A 16,902-nucleotide genomic window follows, 5' to 3' on the forward strand; every position below is an offset into this window, starting at 1 on the left:
ATCTGCAATAAATCTCACAAAGCACTTGAAACTGTCAGGAGCTTAGTTTGCATCGACAAATGCCAAATAGTTGTCGGTGCCCTCTTTTGGGATAAAAGCTCTAGACTTGTTGGCAGCCAATAGAACTGTTTGATTTAGAGTGGTAAGTGTTTAGAAAAAGAGAGAGCTTAAAACGACTGAGAGAGGTGAAAATTTGCAGAAATTAGGTCAATTGTGATCTCGAAAGCGTAAAGAGGGTTTATGTCTAGATTTCTGGGTATTTATAGGCTAGAGATGTGACTTGTCGAGAAGTAGGAATAAACAGTTGATATTTGCTTATCGAGAAGTAACGTGAATTAGAAAACTCATGTTGAGATGTCACTATCCTAACTCTTATCGAGAACTAGATAGTGTCTTATCGAGATGTAAAATAAATACCCAGTTTATCCTGATTAGACTGAATTATTCCAAATTTTATTTGAATAAATTAACATAAAATTAGAATTAATTTTATATCAAAAGTATTCTAATGAAATAATCTATTGAATTAAATAATTTCAGTTTTGAGTTATTGATAAGTCTAAAATTTATACTTGTAGAGAACTCCTTATTGATATTTATATCGAGATCTCTACAATAATTGTCGAGAAGTCATAGAGAGGCTTATCGAGAAATCCATCGAGAAGTCATGGAAAAAACTTATCGAGAACTCTGTCGAAAAGTCTCAAAATGACTTGTCGAGAAGTCATTTAGACTTATAGAGAACTCAGTTCTCTACATACTTTTATACTTTCTCAGTTTTGTCTTATATTAATTTCACATAATAAAAATGTGAATTAACAACTAGACAGCTTTAATTAGAATCAGAAAAATTCCAAATTCAAATTTGAATATTGAAAAGTAAATATATAGAGAATCCTTAAATATTTATAAATTATATTCCAGTTAATTTCTAATTAAATTAAATTAATTTTGATTTATCAGGAATTAATCTGATGCAACACATTAGCTGATTGATTTCTAATCCAAAGCACTTGAGCACAACAACTTCCAGTAGCTATGTATTCAGCTTCAGCTGTGGAAGTTGACACAAATTGTCATTTCTTACTGTACCAAGACACAAGTCTTTGACCAAGGAATTGACAGCTTCCATTTGTACTCTTTCTATTTATCCTGCATCCACCAATACCTGTATCTGTCTATCCAAGAGCTTCAAAACCACTTCCTTTAGAATACCACAATCCCAAGTTTTTGATTCCCTTCAAATATCTAAAAATTCTCTTGACAACCATCAAATGTGATTCTTTAGGATTCGCTTGAAATCTAGCACATAGCCATGTTGCAAACATGATGTCTGATCTACTAGAAGTTAAGTAGATCAAAGATTCAATCATTCCTCTATAACCTGAAATGTCTACACTTTTTTCATTTCTTGTCTTCATCCAACTTGGTAGCTGTAGACATAGGTGTTGATGCAGGTGAGCAGTCAACCATTCCAAATTTATTTAGCAGATCTTTGACATACTTAGTTTGACTGATAAAGATTTTATCACTTCTTTGACTAACTTGAAGGCCAAGGAAGTAACTTAGTTCTCCCATCATGCTCATCTCATATTCACTCTGCATGAGTCTTGAGAATATTTGACAACTTTTCATTTGTAGAACCAAAAATGATATCATCCACATAGATTTGAACTTCATCACCATGCTGCTTGTAAAATAGAGTCTTATCAATTGTCCCCTTACTGAATCTATGTTTGAGTAGAAATTATGACAGTGTATCATATCATGCTCTAGGTGCTTGATTCAATCCATAAGAGCTTTCAACAGTTTATACACAAAGTTTGGAAATTCTAGATCTTAAAGCAAGTTGGATATTGCACATAAACTTCTTCTTCGAATTCACCATTAAGGAATGCACTTTTCACATCCATTTCATACACCTTGAAATTTGAGTGTGCAGCAAATGCAAGAAAATTCTTATTTCTTCGAGTCTTGCAATTGGAGCAAAAGTTTTATCATAATCAATTCATTCTTTTTGTGAGTAGCCTTTGGCAACCATTCTTGCTTTGTTCCTTGTCACAATTCCATTTTCATCTATTTTGTTCCTATACACCCATTTTGTTCCAATGATGCTTTGTGCAAGACATGCCTGTATAATAACAAGACTAAATCACATTGACAACCCTAAGATTTAGTTGTTTGATAATCATTTTGTATTATGTATTTTATTTATTGATTCTATAAAAAGGTTAAAAGATTAGACTGGAGGATTTTTCTGTGAACAGATTCAAGCTAAGGAATAAACTTTGGAAGAAGATCAAGCCATGATCATGCCTCAGAGAATAGTGTAGAAGCTTGGAGTTGAATAAAACTATTCTATGAAAAATGTTCTAAGTTAATATATAGACAAGTCATACATCAAGTTATATCGAGAAGTCATTCAAGAAGTGCAGAATGACTTGTCGAGAAGTCTAAAATTGATTATAGAGATGTCTCAGAGATATCGATAAGCCAAATAAAGATGTAGAGAACTCGAGATATCGGCAAGTCATTTATGCATGTAGAGAACTCAGAGATATCGATAATTCAGATGAAGATTTGAAGAATTGGAGATATCGACAAGTCAATTTCTCATATAAAGATCTCAGAGACATCGACAAGTCAAAATGTGTATATAGAGATCTCAGAGATATCGACAAGTCATTTCTACATGTAGAGATCTCAGACATATCAACAAGTCATTTCACATGCAAGGATCTAGAGACCTCGACAAGTCAAGTATACTTATAAAGAACTCAGAGATTTTAATAAGTCATTATACTTATTGAGATGTCACTTCTCTATAGACCAAACTGGAGATCTCGACATACATCTCAAATACCAAATATAGACAATTTCAAGATTCAAGATTATCAGTCAACAAATGATTTATTCACTAGATTGAAAAGTCTACAAATTAGCTGGAAGAATACAAGATCAAGGGCCAAGATTAACTGGAGAAAGGATGGTCACATACCTACAAGATTCTGTATAGATTTCCTAAGCTAGAAATGGAAATAGAAAAAGGTTGCTTTAGAAAGTAGTTTACTACATTTTAGTGCAACTCTTGTAAACCTGTGCTGCTAGTCTATAAAGCAAGCACAGGTCTTTAGTTCATATGTAACAAATGGATTCAGATTTTCTTGTATTCTCTCAAGATAGAAGCCGAGTTCTTATTTTCTTAAGAACACAGAATTTGCAGCAAGACCAACTTAATTAATACAAATTAAGTGAATTTTGAAAATATTGTGCTTGTTGATTTAATTCTGTAAACACAATATCTCAGCAAAATCTAAACTACTTTGTTTACCTAAAATCCAAACAAGTTTAAAAAGGCTAAAAATCCAAGAAACACATTCACCCCCTTTGTGTTGCATTCAATATCTAACAAGTGGTATCAGAGCAAAATCTGTAAGTAAATATATAAAGATCTTGGAAGAATGAGTAAACAAAAGATAAGCAGTATCAAGATACCAGCCTTTGATAAAATCAACTATAAACTTCGGAAGAAAAAAATGATGTTGTTCATGAGGATGACCAATCCCATGTACATCTAGATTCTCAAGAATGGCCCTTTTATTCCCATGGAAAGGGTCGATGAATTTACTGATGAAGATATGGTTATTCCAGCTCATTATGCCCTTAAAGACCCCTCAAAATAAACAGAGCCTGAACAGAAAAAGGTTTCTCTGGACAGTGGCTTGTAACTAATACTGATAGAGTCACTTGAAGGTGTTATGTATAACAATATTGTCAACTGTGACACAACCAAACAGATTTGGGAAAAGATTGAAATTCTGTGTGAGGGTATAGAGGAAGTAAGATCTAATCAAAGGAGAATACTGGTGTCTCAGTATGAGGGTTTCATGGCCAAGCCTAAAGAAGGAATTACTGAAGTTTTTGAAAGATTCAACAAACTGATAAATGACTTGCAACTTCATGATAAATATTATGAAGCTGAGGAAGTTAACCTAAAGTTTTTGCTAGCCCTTCCTAACCACCTTGAACAGAAAATATCAGATATTAGAGAAGAAAGAGACTTGAGCAGAATGACACTAGAAGTCTTATATGGTATCTTAAAAATATATGAGCTTGAGATGTTACAAAGAAAGTCATTGAAGGTAAACCAAAGACATCTTGTTGATGGATCCAGTGCCTTAATGGATAATGACAGTGAAGCAAGTGAAGATGAACAAGATGCTCAAAGTCCAGTCATTCATGCTATTGAGCAAAAGAATAAGGGACCTCAGAAACAAGTTGTGTTGGAGCTAGAGGAAGATAAATACTATACCATTGATGAGCTAGATGAGATGGATCAATCAATAGCTTACCTGGCTAGAAAATTCACTAACATCAGGTTAAAAAGCCAAGGTTTTTCAAGAACAAGGGACAGTCCTCAAATAGCAACAACTGGAAACCAAAAACTCAGTTTAACTCAGCTACCAAAAGTGGCTACAAAACTAGATCTGTTGACAGATTAAAAATAAGGTGCTTTAACTGTGATGAGTTGGGCCACTTTGCAACTGAGTGCAGGAAACCAAAGAAAGTGAATAAGGATAAAGCCTATATGGAATTGGAAGCAAAGTATGAAGCTCTCTTGAAGAAATAGCAGGGAAAGGATTACATAGATGAAAGCAAAAGTTGGGATGATACTGATGAAGATGATGAGAATGAAAAAATTGGAAATTATACACTTATGGTTCTTGAGCAAGGATAATCATCCTCATCAAAATCAGAGGTACCAACTCTAACTACCATTGATTTAAATACAAGCCAAAATAAAGAAACTGTTGAAAAGATGAGTGTAGAGATGTTTCATATACACACAAGCATGGTGGCAGCTACTGAGGAAGTTAATAGACTGTCAAAGACAGATGAGAAGGTTGAGATTGAAAAGCAAGAATTGGAATTACAGCTTGTTGAGCTTAAAACAACCAAGAAAGAGAATGAATATCTGAAAAATAAGCTCAAGTATGCTAGTAAAATTGAAGTTGTGTTGAGGGAAAAATTGAAGAAGAATGAGGTGAAATTAAAATCTTTCAAAAATACATCTCAGTTGGTTGGACAATAGCATGAGAAAAAAAATCATGTGCTAATATAGCTATTGGTTTGGACTATGATGCCTTGAACAACAATAAGAAAAATGAAGGTGACAAAGGTAAAGCAATTGCAGATCAAAATATCCCAGTTATGCTGAAAAAAGTTGATGCACCTTTGTTCAAGGCATGTGAAGTTAATTTCACTGAGGTTGAGTTGGTCATCAAGCAAGAACTTGCAGATGAAGACAGTGAAAAGAAAAATGAAGAAACCACTCCTACTGCTGAAATTAAGAAGAAGCCCATGGCTAATCAAGTTTCTAAGACACCAATCAAGGAAATCAAGACTGAGAATGTAGGAAAGAAGATGAAGAACAAGAATGGGAAAATTGGAGTGAAAAAGAAGATTGAGATGATTGAGAAGATTTCTAAATCTTCTATCTCTAGCAGTTTCCAAGACACATCATTATTGAACACATCAAGAAGATTGAAAAGCAGGCTGAAGATCAAAATTGTGTGAAAAGATTAATGAGTGAGAATGGCACAGAATTCATGAATGCAATTTTTAATGAATTCTTCAAAGATAAGTTTTTGGGAAGAAGCTCTCAACATTGCATGCTACACTCAAAACAGATATCTCATCAATAAAAATCTTGGCAAGTCACCTTACTCAAATTTGTCAGAAAGAAAGCCTACTGTGAAGCATCTGCATGTGTTTGGAAGTAAGTGGTTTGTTCTAAAAGACAACTCTGAATATATGGGAAAATTTGACTCTAAAGTTTTTGAAGCAATTTTCCAGAACATTCTTTGGAAAGAACCGCCTACAGAGTTTATGTGCTGGAACAAAAGAAAATTTGGAAAGCACAGATGTAACTTTTGATGATGACAAGTGTCCAGGCTTAGAATGCCTTGATGAGAATAAAGCTGAAGCACTTAAGTTTGAAAATCTAAACATTGATAGTGATTATGAAGATGAAGCTGAGATCAACACAAGCAACATAATGAATGAAGAGTCAACTGAGCAAGTGAATCATGAGAATAAAAACTCATCTCATACACCTGAATTTGATGGCACAAACTCAGGGGGGGGGAAGAAGAGAAAGTTCTACAAGTCATGCCAATAGTGAAGATAATGCAGAAAATTCAAGTCAACAAAATCATACTAGAAAATGGTATAGGATTCACACAAGAGATGTAATAATTGGTGATCCAAATGCTGGAGTAAGGACTAGAAGTATAACTGCAAATAAATGTCTACATGCATGCTTTCTTTCATAAATTGAGCCTAAGAAAGTTGAGGAAGCTCTACTTGATCCTGACTGGATATCTGCCATGCAAAAAGAGCTAAATCAATTTGAGAGAAACAAAATTTGGAAGTTGGTTCCTGCCCCAAAGAACAGAAGCATAATTAGAACAAAGTGGGTGTACAGGAACAAAATGGATGAAAATGGAATTGTAACAAGAAACAAAGCAAGGTTGGTTACAAAAGGCTACTCACAAGAAGAAGGAATTAATTATGATGAAACTTTTGCTCCAGTTGCAAGACTTGAATCAATAAGGACTTTATTACATTTAATGCACACTCAAATTTTAAAGTTTATCAAATGGATGTAAAGAGTGCATTACTTAATGGTGAGTTGGAAGAAGAGGTTTATGTGCAACAGCCACGTGGCTTTGAAGATCCAGAATTTCCATATTTTGTTTATCAGCTGCTAACGGCTCTCTATAGATTGAAGCAAACACCTAAAGCTTGGTATGGCACATTGTCAGAATTTCGGCTTAAACATGAATTCACTAGAGGAACAATTGACAAGACTCCATTTTACAAAAAAGATGGTGTTGATATGATCCTAGTTCAAATCTATGTGGATGATATCATTTTTAGTTCTATAAATGAAAAATTATGTCAAAGACTCTCAAGACTCATGCGAAGTGAATATGAGATGAGCATGGTGGGATAATTAAGTTACTTTCTTGAACTTCAAGTCAGCCAACGAAGTGATGGAATGTTCATCAGCCAAACCAAGTATGTTAAAGATTTATTGAAGAAATTTGGAATGGTTGATTGTTCACCTGCGTCAACACATATATCTACAACTACAAAGTTGGATGAATATAAGAAAGGAAAAAGCGTAGACATCTCAGGTTATAAAGGAATGATTGGATCTTTGCTATATTTAACTGCTAGTAGACCAGACATCATGTTTGTAACATGTCTTTGTGCTAGATTTCAAGCCAATACTAAGGAATCACATTTGATGGCTGTGAAGAGAATTTTCATATTCTTAAAGGGAACACCAAACTTAAGATTATGGTTTCCTAAGGGAACTGGATTTGAAGATGTTGGATACACATATGCAGATTTTGCTGGATGCAGGGTTGACAGAAAGAGTACTAGTGGAAGTTGGCAATTTCTTGGTCAAATACTTATATCTTGGTATAGTAAGAAATAGCAATATGTGTCAACTTCCACAGGTGAAGCTGAATACATAGCTGCTGGAAGTTGTTGTGCTAAAGTGCTTTGGATTAGAAATCAATTAATGGATTATGGTATAGTGTTACACAAAATTCCAATTATGCGTGACAATACTAGTGCTATATTTATTTTTTCTAATCCAATTAATCATTCTAGAACAAAGAATATTGATGTAAGGTACCATTTTATTAAAGAACATGCTGCATTGAGCTCGTTTTTGTTCCAACAGAAAAATAATTAGCTGACATTTTCACTAAACCTCTGGATGAAGCAACTTTCACTAGACTTATTGGTGAAATTGGAATGTTAAATTCTTCATCCTAAAGGCATGAACTTGGTTAATATGTTGCAACAGATTAATTTCTAATAAATCAAAATTAATTTGATTTAATTGGAAACTAATTGGAATATGATTTATAAATATTTCATAATTCTCTATATATTTATTTTTCAAAATTCAAAATTCAACTTGGAAATTTTCAAATTCTAAGAAAAACTGTCTAAATGTCAATCTATATTTTCAGTATGTGAAATTAATATAAGAAAGAACTAAAAGGAACAAAAGTATATAGAGAACTGAGTTCTTGATAAGTTTTATTGACTTCTCGACAAGTCATTTTGAGACTTCTCGATAGAGTTCTCGATAAGTCTTCTTCTTGACTTCTCGAAGGACTTCTCGACAAGTCTCATTATGACTTCTCGATAAGTCTTGTAGAGATCTCAACATATGTTTATTCAGAGAGTTCTCTACAAGTATACATTTTATATTTTTCGATAACTTAGAACTAAAATAATTTAATTTAATAAATTATTTTAGTAAAATACTTTTGACATAAAGTCATTCTAATTTTATTTTGATGTATTTAAATAAAAATTGGAAAAATTCAGTTCATTCAGGACAAACTGGGTATTTATTTGACATCTCGATAAGTCACCATCTAGTTCTCGATAAGAGTCAAGAAAGTGACATCTCGATATGTATCTATTTATTCACGACACTTTTAGATAAGCAAATCCCAAATGTTTATTCCTACTTCTCAAAAAATCACTTACCTTTTTCTATAAATACCCAAACATTCTCGACATAACCCCTCTTTACGCTTTCGAGATCTCAATTGACCTAGTTTTTGTGACGCCCTCTAAACCCGGGGTCTAGGTTTGGGGGTCACTATACGATAAACCATAATATAATAGGCACAGCAGAATAAAATAATAAATATGACCCCTTGCTCGCAAATGAATCGATCACAGATTATAGTATAAATAGGCACTAAAATAAACCAAGTGTTATTATAAGCCATAAGTCTATTTAGTTTTACAAACTATTCAAATTTTATTCCAAACCTCTACACTAGCCAAGCGTCCCAAATATTCTACCTGGAAAACACATCAAAATATCTACAAGCACACAACTCCTGATGAAACCTGGAACTTAGGCCTGCTCTGGCCGAGCTGAAAGAATCAGAATAATAAACAAGTATGAGCGAAAGAAATGCTCAGCAAGCAGTATATAGCTTATGATTAAAAAATGACAATATGTCTGAAGAATAAAGCCAAACAAAAATACCAGAGCAATATCAAAAGCTAATATGAGCTTTAATAATAAACCATAATTTTATATATATCTTGGATTGGAATCCTCGAACGATGGTGTGTTGCCGCCGGTGATCAGCCGCGGAGCAACACCGGTATGCCGAAGCATATCCAACTAAATAAAAGGGTACCCAAGGCAAATATCAGCCTAACAAGGTATTATATCTTGTATAATACATGGCTCATATTGGAATGCCGCCACAGCCTCTTAAGCAACCATCCAATCTATAAAACAATTTTCAATCAAAGGAGTCGAATCAAACGACATCCTTAACAACATAACTCCCCAATTCTCATGGTCCAGAGTTATCTCAACAACTGATGGCGAAATAACTAGAATAATTAGTTATTTGCTAATCTCATCTTAAAGTTTCACTGTATAGAGTAATTTGCAGCGAAATATAAAATGTTTAACTATTCTGAACTTAGAATAGTATAGAAACTGGTATAATAAAGTTTACAATCAATTTCACTTGAATGATAAGTGAAGATATAGATACTTGCAATTATATTACAAGAAAGTTGAGGAATACTTGCGTAATAGGATTCATAATAAAGATCACTTGAACGATAAGTGAAGGTAGGGGTACTTGCCCGGTATGCTCAATGACTTTTTATTATAACTCCGGCTTATAGCTGCTGGCTACTAACTCTGTCTTACACATGACTACACTCCTTGCTACTCGATTCTATAAACAAAAGGACTATCTTAGTTGACAGAACCAAACTCAATCGACGTAACTAAATGTCTTGACGTCTACCCGATCATTTATAACTAATCATGGTATTTTAAAACTGTAAACAGATAGCATATATATCACGTAACACGTAATCATGTTATTTATATATCACGTAATCACATATTTCATGTAACACATAAGTCAGATCGTCAAAAGATAGGTTTCAGAACGTTCAGAATTGAAATCGGGTCAATAACAATGTTTATCGATCAAATACCGACTCAAAATGATTCACAAATCAAATGGCATTGCAATATAATAGAAATTAGGTCTGAAAAGTATTTTTATTGAAAGCGTAATATTTTTCTGAGTCTGTACGCGTTCGTTTCGTATTAAACGGACGAACGATATATTTATTATGAATAAAATAAGAAATAAATGGGAATAAATAAATTAATAATAATATTAAATGATTTTTAAATACCTAAATATAAATTTTAAAAGATCAAAAGTAATTTTTTAGGAATTATTTAAATTAATTATAAATATTTTACATCTTATTTAACTATTTCTGAATAAAATTAATTGATTAAATGATTTAATCAATTAATTAAATTCATAAATAATTAACTGAAATAAATTATAAATAATTAAATTCAATTGGATTTTTAAAAATAATAAAAGAAAATAATTTTTGGAATTTAAAATAATTAGGTAGATAATTTCTAGAATTTAAAAAATAATAATAAATAATTTTTGAAAATAAAAGAAATGATTTTTAGAAACTAGAAAATGAATTTCTATTAAATTTTAAATGAAAAAGGGCAGAAACGGAATTAGGGAGCAAGATTTGGTAACTCAAGAATCAAAACCGGGTCGCTCTAGAATTATTCGGGTCGGTCGAGAACCCTAATCGGGTTCATAAGAACACGACCGAAAATTCCCGCCGGTTTCTGGAATATCCAGATTCCGGTCACCGGGGAATTTTGCGGCGCGGCCTTCTTCAGTCCAAAACAGTCCAATCGAACCCCATAATCAACAATCTAACACTACAACACTTTCTGGGTTCGTTTACCTGTCGAAAAACGGCGTGAAATCGCTTGGAAACGAAGGTCTGGCCGGAAGTTCATAAATTCCGGTGAACCTTGAATTTTCCAATTCAAAACCCAAACTCAGTGATTCCTAAATTAATTCAAGCATTCAATAGCTGAAATTAAAGCCCAAAAAATCTCTAAACTATTACTGCTAATCTTATCAACAAACAATCAAAAATTAATTCATAAAAGAATCAAAGTTCATCTACATAAAACTAAAAATTCGATTTTTACTAAATCGAACACAATCACTACAGTTATATACCCAAAACAGTTGTTCAGGTCATAATAAATATGGTCATAACATCATAAAGATCAAACAATCATTAAATAACGAATTCAAAATTCGTCGATTCCGACGAACAAAATTCGAACAGAAAATCCGACCTTAGTACACGATTCTTGTATCGATTTGTTCATCTTGGTCAGGGCTTTAATTCAAAATCAAAATCAACATCAACAGTCGAGTAATTAGCTTATTGTGGGTGAATGATTAAACTAAACTCCGAAATATGCAAAGATAAGAAGTACTGTGATAATTATTTGATAATATTTCTATATTTTATAAATTATGCAGATAAACATGACAACTATTTATACTCGGTAGATTATCCTCGATAAATCGCAACCCAATATCTTCTATTCGTATAATTTACAATTATGAGTCCGAAAATAATAATTTACAGGGAAAATACTGTATAAGTATCATGTATAATTAAGTATAATATTTATGTCAAAATTTTCCGAAAATTCTGCACATTTTTAAATATTTGAAAACACTGACTGTTAGAAGAGTCCTTGGTTTTATAAAAATATAGATACGGATTTTAGGGCTTTTACGTCCCGGTCGGGTCCTGGTTTGTCAATTTTGAAAAACCGAAACGGTTCCTAAATTAACAGAAAATCCCGAAAACAAATAAAATACATTCAAATGCACATAAAACCAGATAAAACGAGTACCACGATAAAGACGCAAATAAATACGAGTCCAGATTGCAGACCGATTCATATAATTGCAGTTTAAACACAAAACAATTAATCGAAAAATTTTCTAGTCCACACGGGAACACAAACAGTAACTATTGCATGTCATATCATGGCAAATGAACATATTAACTATATAAACACATAATATTTATTTATTTAACATAAAATATTCGCATAATTTCCCCAAATATTACATCCTTCCCCCCAAAACAGGATTCTGTCCTCAGAATTATCCTAGGAAAACAAGTGAGGATACTTGGTTCGCATTTCGCTTTCCAACTCCCAGGTCGACTCTTCAACCTTGGGATTTCTCCACAAAACTCGCACTAAGGACACTGACTTATTTCTAAGCACTCTTTCTTTCTTATCTAGAATCTGCACCGGTCGCTTTACAAAAGATAAATATGGCTGAATCTCGATCGGCTCATATTCTATCAAACGATTCAAATCAGGCGAGTAACGCTTCAACATTGACACATGGAACACATTGTGGATATGCTTTATGTGAGGTGGTAATGCTAGCTCGTAAGCGACTTTTTCCACACGCCTCAAAATCTCAAAAGGCCAACATAACGTAGACTCGGCTTTCCTTTCTTCCCAAATCTTGATAAACCCTTCCAAGGTGAAATCTTCAATTGCACTGCTTCACCAACTTTAAATTCCATATCCTTTTTGGAAGGATCAACATACTTGCATTGACGATCTTAAGCTGCCACTAATCGCTTTCGAATGAGTTCTACTTTCTCTTTTGCCTGTTGGACCAATTCTGGACCTAAAATCTTTCTCTCACCAACTTCATCCCGACAGATTGGAGATCTACATCTTCTCCCGTACAAAGCTTCATAAGGCAGCATTCCAATACTGGCATGATAACTGTTGTTGTAGGAGAATTCAACCAATGGTAAATGTTCGTCCCAACTTCCTTCAAAATCTAGCGCACATACCCTTAGCATGTCTTCAATAGTCTGAATTTTCCTTTCACTCTGACCATCCATCTGCGGATGATACGCGATACTCATATTTAGCTTCGTCCCGAGACAATCTTGAAAACTTCTCGAAAATCTTGAATTAAATCGAGGATTTCTATCTGAAACTATGGATACTGGAACTCCATGTCGAACCACAATTTCTTTTAGATATGACCGAACCAATTTATCCAATGAGAATCTCTCATTAATAGGAAGAAAATGCGCTGATTTCGTCAATCTGTCAATAATAACCCAAATAGCATCATGATTTGCTTTGGTCCTTGGTAATCTTATTATAAAATCCATTGTAATATGTTCCCACTTCCATTCTGGGATGTCCAATGGTATTCCGCTTTGACTCGTTGGCAAGTATAACACTTACTCACCCATTCCGCAATTTCTTTCTTCATACTTGGCCACCAAAAGTTTTCTCTTAAATCTCTGTACATCTTCGTACTTACGGGATGAATTGAATATCTGGAGTTATGAGTGTCTCAAAGAATTTCATCTTTCAACTCGGTTACATTGGGTATCCATATTCTGAAAGAAAATATTAGGATTCCTTTATCATCCTTTTGACTCCCTTTCTCTTCTCCTATCAACTCTTCTTGTTCATGGCTCATTACTTCTTCCTGACATCTTCTTATTTTCTCCAATAGTTCTGGTTGAAAAGATAGAGCACACAACATATATATAGACATACTTGAAATACTGACCTCTATTTCAAGCTTCTCAAATTCCTTGATTAATTCCTCAGATGAAGTGATCATGTTTAACCTTTCTTTTTTGCTCAGAGCATCATCCACCACATTTGCTTTGCCTGGATGATAGTTGATGGTACCGTTGTAGTCCTTGATCAATTCTAGCCATCTCCTCTGCCTCATGTTCAATTCCTTTTGGGTGAAAATATACTTTAAACTCTTGTGATTCGTGTAGATCTCACACTTTTCTCCGTAAAGGTAGTGCCTCCATATCTTCAATGCAAATACTATAGTTGCCAATTCCAAATCATGGGTTGGATACTTATCTTCACGTGGTTTCAACTGTCTTGAAGCGTAGGCTATTACTTTATCATGCTGCATCAAAACATATCCCAGTCCTTTGTACGACACGTCACTGTAGATCACAAAATTTCCTTGATCATATGGTAAGACTAGCACTGGAGAAGATATTAATCTATTCTTTAATTCCTGGAAACTCTCCTCTCACTTCTCATCCCATTCAAATTTCTGGTTCTTCCTGGTGAGCTTTGTCAATGGCGTAGCTATCTTCGCAAAATCTTGCACGAATCTTCTGTAGTAACCTACCAATCCCATGAAACTTCTTAATTCTGTTGGTGTTTTTGGCCTCTCCCAGTTGAGTATAGCTTCAATTTTTGACGGATCCACTTCCACTCCTTTATTACTAATTATGTGCCCAAGAAATCGTACTTCTTTTAACCAAAATTCACACTTTGAAAACTTCGCGTACAATTTCTCTTGTCGCAGTATCTCCAGAACTATCCTTAAATGCTAAGCATGCTCTTCTTCCTTCTTGGAATAGATCAAAATGTCGTCTATGAACACAATCACGAATTTATCCAAATACATCTTGAATACTCGATTCATTAGATCCATGAAAGCTTTTGGTGCGTTGGTTAATCCAAATGCCATTACCAAAAACTCATAATGCCCATATCTGGTTCGAAATGTTGTCTTCGGAATGTCTTCAAGCTTGGTCTTCAGTTGATGGTATCCAGATCTTAAATCAATCTTAGAAAATCATACAGCGCCTTTCAGTTGGTCAAATAAATCATCAATCCCTGGCAATGGATACTTGTTCTTGATGGTCAGTTTATTCAATTCTCGATAGTCAATACATAGCCGCATACTTCCATCCTTCTTCTTGACAAACAACACTGGTGCGCCCCACGGGGATACACTGGGTCTTATAACTCCTTTCTCCAAAAGATTTTATAACGGAGTTGCCAACTCTTTCATTTCCACTGGTGCCATCCGATATGGAGCTTTAGATACTGGTTCTATTCCGGGTGCTAGATCAATCGCAAACTCAATATCTCTGTCGGGAGGTAATCCTGGAAGATCGTCTGGAAAGACATCTGGAAACTCATTGACAACTGGAATTTCTTTTTATGCTGGAACTTCCTTGATAGTGTCTATTACATGGGCCAAATATGCCTCACAATCCTGACATAGTAATTTCTTCGCTTGAGCTATCGTTAAGAACTTCTTTTCTTGTTTACTTCCTCGAAATATCACCTTCTTCTTATTATCCAATGTCTGAAGTCTCACTTTCATATTCTTACAATCAATCTGAGCATTATTCTTTGATAACCAATCCATTCTTAAGATAACATCAAATTCTCCCAACTTAAAAGGTATCAAGTTGGCATAAAAATGATGTCCCGCTATCTCGATGTCACACCTCGGGCACACTCGGTCGACGAAAACTTGGCTCTTATTAGCTAATTCTATCATTAATACTTGTTCTAACAATTCAACTTTGCAATGCAGTTTATCGACAAAATCTTGAGAAATAAATGATCTTGTAGCTCCAGAATCAATTAAAACTTTAGCATCTACGGAGTTGACTGGAAGCGTACCTGCAACCACATCGAAACTCTGAACAGCATCCTTCATAGTCATGTTGAATTTCCTGGCCTTTGGCTGGTTCTTTGCTGGTGGTCCTTCAATCCTTGCCACATTAGCTGCTGGATCTGTTATCTGGCAGCCCCTAGCAATATGCCCCATCTTTCCACATTTAAAACACATTGTCCCTGATTTCTGGGCTGTAGTCTGACTTCGACACTCATTAGCGTAGTGTCCCTTCTGATTGCACTTAAAACACAACACATTCCCCTTAAAAATCCCAAAGTTCCTCCTGCCACAAAACTTACAATCTGCTACTGGTAGACGATTGGACCTCTGCTGATTTGAACTCTGGAAACGGTTGCCCTGTCCTCTATTCCCTGGTTGTGGTTTCTTGAATCCCACACTCTTATTATCCTGAAACTCTGGCCTTTTATTAAAACGGCCTTGGAAATTGCCTTGTTGTTGGCCTCCTCCCGAGGTTTCTATTTTCCTTTTCTTCCCATCCTTTCCTTTTTGAGACATGTTGCTTCTACTCTCAATCACCATTGCTTTCTGAACCACTGCCATATATAAAGTCAACTCAAACATGGCTACTCTCTTCTAAATCCAAAAATTTAATCCCTGTTCAAACCTTCTTACTTTCTTTTAATCTGTATCAACCTGATATGGCACAAACCTCACCAATTTCGTAAACTTAGCTTCATACTCAGCGACAGTAAGATCACTTTGTGTCAGGTTCAAGAATTTGATCTCCATTTGGTTCTTCATATACCTTGGGAAATATTTTTCCAAAAACAGCTCTGTAAACCTTTCCCAAGTTACAAACTCACCTCCTACCAACGCTCGCGTGGATTCCCACCAATAGTTCGCCTCGCCCTTCAGAAAGTAGCTTGCAAACTTGGTCTTCTGTTCAGCTCCTACTTCGACTAAGTCAAAAGCCTTCTCAATCTCTTTAAGCCATGCATTGGCTTCCATGGGGTCATCACTTCCCTTGAACTCAGGTGGTTTTATAGCTTGAAATTGCTTAAAAGTCACTGCAGGTGGTGATACTGGTTGTTGTTGCTACTGCTGCTGCGTAAGATGCAACACCTGTTGCTGCATCAGTCCCAACATCTGGACAATCACTGGATCTGTACGACTCTCGGTACGATCCTCTCCTAAATTATTCCTCCTCTTTGGTGCCATTATTCTGGTAAGAAAATAAGCAACTTATATAATAATTTGTCAAGCTTAGTGTTAGATATGTAGCAATCTTTTAGCGTATCAAAATTCTTAAGCATTACCTCTTTTCAAAATATCATAAACTTGCTACCATATTAACACATGTGACATGATTATCACATAATCCTGCTTATAATTGCACAAAATAATAGCACAAAGAAAAGTTAATAAAAATTATCCAAACCTTCCAACTTTTACTTAAAATCTCAAATAAACCAACAAATGGTGGATAGGG

The sequence above is a fragment of the Apium graveolens genome, chromosome 4 (assembly GCF_009905375.1).
Source record: "Apium graveolens cultivar Ventura chromosome 4, ASM990537v1, whole genome shotgun sequence".
Taxonomy (NCBI): Eukaryota; Viridiplantae; Streptophyta; class Magnoliopsida; order Apiales; family Apiaceae; genus Apium; species Apium graveolens.